Here is a 5,791-nt window from a genome sequence, read left to right as displayed (position 1 = left end):
GGAACTTGCGCTGCTGATGCGCTCTCTGATAATGCTGGGGTCCCTTCTTATGATGACCTTGCTGCTGCTGCTGGGATCTAAAAAAAGGTCTCTTGTTCTTTCCCTTATCATCTGTCTGTATTGCCTTGGTCTTCCCTTCTTTATCCTTTTGAAATATGGCAGTCTCAATCTCCTGTAAGGTGGCAGCTTCTGCTACCTCTCAAACTGAATAGAACTTCCTCGAGACGAGGTAACGATTGAGGTTAGGGCGGAGCCCTGCTAAGAACATCTGAGCCTGGCGTTCTCCTGTCTGCCACATGCCAGTGAAGTATAGCAACTCCATAAATCTGCTCTCAAAATCTGCCATTGTCATATCCCCTGAGTCAGCCGGGACAACTCAAGCTCCTTCCCAGTCCGTGCTGCAGAAGAAATATACTGCCTATCGAAGAAATAAATAAAGTCCCCCCACTTGAGGGTCATCCGGTGCTCTGGGGTGAACTAAAGCCTATACCATCTCCCGGCGTCTCCCTTCAGACTATTGGACACCAATCGCTGCTTCTGGACTGAATCCACATTAAGTATATCGATGATGTTACTCACATCCTCCTTCCACTTATAGGCTGCAAGAGGATCTGCTGACCCCTGGAACTCCGTTGCTCTCATCTTTTGATACCTCTCAACCATACGGAGCCAAGCCTCCTGCTCTGCTGCTCTATCTGGGACTGTTGATGGAATAACTATTAGCCTCTGGGGGTCTCTCACTGATAGGAACTGCTGGTATCCCCTGCGACTGATCTACTGGTGGTGGTGGTGGTGTTGGTGGCGCGATATGACTCGCCATAAGCTCCTCAATTACTGCCATCCTAGCTATGATGGGAGCCATGAGATCAATAAGATATTGGGGAGCCTTCTGCGGCTCAGGTGGTGTCTGTTGTGGCTCAGGTTGAGCTTGTTGTGGCTCAGGTGGAGCCTGCTATGACTCTGCCTATCCAGCTCTCCGAGTATGAGGTCTACCACGTCCTGTCATCTCTCTCTGATCATAAGAAAACAAGATTTTATGAGTCCAAATAAACATATACACATACGTAGCATATCACAATATGATTTTCACAACAATTTAGTATTCACCCAAATACTTTAAGTTTACACAAAATAGTTATCATAAAAAAATATCCTCAAATTTTGAGATATACGCATATATCGTCCTCACTCATACTAGGGAATCCTTACGGACTCTATACATGAATCCTAAGAAACTCTATCCTAGTTCCACGACTCGATACAGGATGATCCTAAGGATACTGGAGCTAGAGCTCTGATACCAATTGTGATGCCCTTAGGTTCATACAAGGCTGCAGTCCAAGGTGAAACCAAGAATGTCAAACCTGTCATGCACCACACCGTGCAATAACATGTTTCACCATCACAATTACTATAATCTAGTAGAGTCAAATAACAGGTGAAGGTATAAAAGAAAGTAAAAGATAATACAAGAGTCAACTAATGAAATAATAGAAATCAAATTAATACTTCATCATCTAACATACTAAAGTACAAGTCAATGTTTGAAGTGAATAGACTGGAATTTCTCAATAAGTCTCAAATACAAATGTCTGAATAAAAGGAAATAAGGCACACAGCCTTTACAACTTCTAGAATAAACTCTCAAAATGTCTAAACAAAGCCTACAGTGGAGCTCAAAAGTAAATATAACTATAATAGAATAGCCGAAACTAAAGTGTCTCGCCATCAACCTGCGACTCTCCGCGCTCCAGGCTCATTACCTAAAAGGGGGAGTGACAACGAGTATCAAAGTGCTAGCGAGCAACATCACAACCAACCCCAAAGGAAAGGGCTCGTTGTATACAGAAAATACAGTTATAACATATACATAATATCACAAATCCTATTTAGGTAATTACAATGTGAGCATAAGTACGTCGAGCGAAATAATACAAATAAGGAAACCCTCATGTATATAACATGTAGCTCGGATTGTAAGTACCTATGTAATAGAGGATTTTAGTATTTAGGAAGTTACAACACGAGCATAGGTACGTCGAGCGAAATAATCCAAACAATAAAACTCTCATGTATATACCTTGTATCTTAAATTGTACATCCCTAAATACCAAACCCAAAATCTAATATAAGAAACATTAATAAAAGAAGGCAAACTCATCTCAGACTTAACTACAGTGTCGTGTCACAACTCGTATAAATGTCGTATCCAGCCTATGTAAGTGTCAGTGTAAACTCTTAAGGTCTAAACTGATGTAAAGGGTGTCCAACACATGGACTGCATATGAAAACTGTCCAACACATGGACTGAATGTGATAAATGTCCAACACATGAACTATACATCATAAATTACCCAACACATGGACTAGATGAAATATATGAACAGGTCCATATTCACTAATCTCACACGTGACTCGGTGTGTAAACCTAAACTGGTGTCCGCATGATATCTCACATGAAGAGATGCGAAATAAAATCTAAAATGTCGAATGCCATATATTCGAGGTGACTCCTCATTCACATAAGAGCATGCAAAAACAGTAAACATACATAAGTAGTTTCAGTTGAACTGAAACAGACCAAACCAAACCAAACAGATCCAAACCGAGGAAAACTGGAAAATTTCCTCGTCAGTCGACTCATGAGTCGACTAGGATTATTAGTCGACTTATCGATCGACCAGACAGAACAGAAAAACAAAAAAAAGGTTGCTGGAAATTTCCTGTCAGTCGACTCATTGGTCGACCCATCAGTCGATTGATAAGTTGATTGATTGGTCGACTGAGCAGGAAATCTCCTATTTTCTGCATACATAATTATTTGTAAGAAAATTTTAACCTAAAGATCATCTTCATCAGTCTTAGCAATGTAAACATGATTCTTACACATATGTATTAAACTAAAATGAAATATTTGTATGATTATCTTGCATTAAAACCCTAAACATATTCACTCATGTTTAAAAACATTTTGAAAACAATAAATCACAAGAAACCATGTTTAAAACGAATTCCAGATCTGGATCTAGGTTACAAAACGTTGGTGAACTTTTATTAATTAAAACAATTGATTTCTCGCATCAAATACTATAGATATATACTTTTATACGCAAAATATTGATTTAGGCTCAATAAATCCAAAAGAAAACTCAATAAGATATACAAACAGTGGGTGTAGGGTTGGGCGAGATGCTACTCGCCTCTGATATGATGCACAAACTCATGGATCTGCCAAAGCACGATCTCCTCCGCTGCACTGCACGAAATCCCATGCAAACTCCTTCGAGAACTCCTCCAAAACGTCAAAAATTCGAGCTAGGGTTTGAGAGGGAGAGATGGGGGCTAGGGTTTTGAGTTCTGAAGGTGTTCTCGGGTAGGAGATATCATATATGAGCGGTCAGACCCGATACAAAACCGAACAGACCCACAAACTAAAAGAAAACCCGAAATCAGCCCGTCAGTCAACTCATAGGTCGACTCATCAGTCGACTCATTAGTCGACTCATAAGTCGACTGAGCAAACATATTTCCAGATTCGTGCATGTTTTGTTATTCAGCCAAAACGAATGCACGAACTCTATGAAACCACACTTATACATGTCTAGAAACTTGTTACCAAGTATATCCATGACCTCAAGTCATTTACCACAAATAGAACTATTTATCACTAATAGTTCACATATACTTCTAACAAAATATGGGGTTTTACAAAAAGTCATTATTCTTTAACCACAATACAAATCAATTACTATAGAGATTAAATTTGATAAAGTCGACACTAAAAAAGAACTCAATACGTCGAAAAATCCTAGGAACGACTCCTGGATCATCAAAATCCGTCTCCAAACCCTCGATCAAAAGGCAAATCAATCTGCGCCGTCAGATTTGATTTAATAGTTTGTAACCAAACGCTCACCCATGTAAGCAGTGTTCCCACCACTATAGTATTACGGTTGGTACAGTGTTCCCGCTACTACAGTACTTTTTTTATTCCCCCGATGTCGATCACCACGCTTCGAACACTGACGCATTCACCAATTATACACTGCTCAAACCTCCATAGACTGTCGAGTCCCGCTCTGATATCACTTGTTGAGATTTTTAAATCTCACAAAAATTTTAAAAATCACCAAACACACAAAATAGAATCGCACGAGATTTAACGTGAAAAACCATCAATAGGAAAAAAAATCATGGGATCAAAATTAATTCACTATCATCTCCAAATTATAATTTTTGCACGAACAAAGACTATCAAACCCTCTCTCTCACAATACCCTTGAACCCGGTTACACCTTCTAAAATCCTTATTATAAGAATATTGTCTCTCTTCTTCTCTCTTTTCTAAAACCCTAAAATAGCAAGCCTTATTTAAAGACACCCCTGACTTGTCCATCAAGTTAACTTGACCTCTAAGAAAACTACTAGGATTGGACCTAGCCTTCAAACCCACATCTGACTTGGAGTTTGAATCAATACCTATCACTATAAAACCTCTAAGCGTTCTAAGGAACCAAATTAATTAAACATATATAGGATTTTATCCATCGAAGTGGAGAACAAAAATGAAAAGTATATCGTCCTAACGGATTGACTATAATATATTATTACACGGGCGTAACGGCTATTATTGTTGTTATTATTATATAATAAAGACAAATCGGCGAGCTATTCTCAAGCCACCAAAATTCTGGTAATCTAGGGTAGCAGGGGCGTAGCCTGATTTAATTAAAAATATTGCGCGAGAGGCAATGGTTTCGTAGTTTTTGTTCATGCAAAAGATTACGACATTGGGAGAGAGTTTCGCAATCTTTGTCTGTTCAAAAGATAGTAATGAGTGCATTTTGGAGAGAATATAAGAGGTGATCATGTATGTGAGGTTGAAAGATTGAGAGACGAGAGCTGAGTGGTTCATCTTATTGTTCTCCATGATACATAGTAGATTTCTCGTATTGTTACAAGATTGAGAGACGAGAGCTGAGTGGTTCCTCTTATTGTTCTCCATGATACATAGTAGATTTCTCGTATTGTTGCCCCGTGGACATAGGTCGAAGTTGGTCGATCGAACCATGTAAATCGCAGTATACTTTCTTCTTAATTACGGTTGATTTATATCACGTTAATTATGGGTTGGCTTTTGAGTTTCGGAGATCATAGTACTCAGCAATTTTAATTCCCCAACGGTGAGGTACATATTATTTTATTTATTAAACTGATCCATCCACGGTAGGCACGTGGTCTTTATTTTAATTTGCTCTAAAACTTGGGCAGACGGAGCCACCAAATTAGTTATAAATACATAGGATATTATCCATCGGATCGGAGAACAAAAATGAAGACCTACTGTTTGATTCTGGTGCTACTAGCTGCCGCAACCCGGCTCTTTGCCGCCGCTCGCTCCGACCTCGCCGACCGTCAACGCTACTCATCATCCAAATATTACAATTATGATACTCCTGACTCCAACGTTCTCTTCTCCGACGTAGGAGGAGGCAAGCTCCCCACCGGCCAGCGCCTGACCTACCGAGAAAGAGACTGCAACCTCGTAGCCTACAACAAAGGCCGGCCAATTTGGGCCACGGGCACCGCGGGCAAGGCCCGGAATTGCTACCTCACCCTGCAATCCGATGGCGAGCTCATCCTCTACGGCCACCTTATTCTGTTCCCACGGTCGGCGTGGGACAAAATCTGGAGAACAAACCAAAAGGGGGCGGAGGGAGTTTACGCTCTCGTCCTCAACCACGACGGCAGCGTTCATGTCTACGGCCCAACCCTCTGGTCCTCACCATCA

Source organism: Asparagus officinalis, chromosome 8 (genome assembly GCF_001876935.1).
Source record: "Asparagus officinalis chromosome 8, Aspof.V1, whole genome shotgun sequence".
In the NCBI taxonomy this organism is placed as follows: Eukaryota; Viridiplantae; Streptophyta; class Magnoliopsida; order Asparagales; family Asparagaceae; genus Asparagus; species Asparagus officinalis.
The sequence above is the reverse complement of the archived record's forward strand: the minus strand, read 5'-3'. Positions refer to the sequence as shown.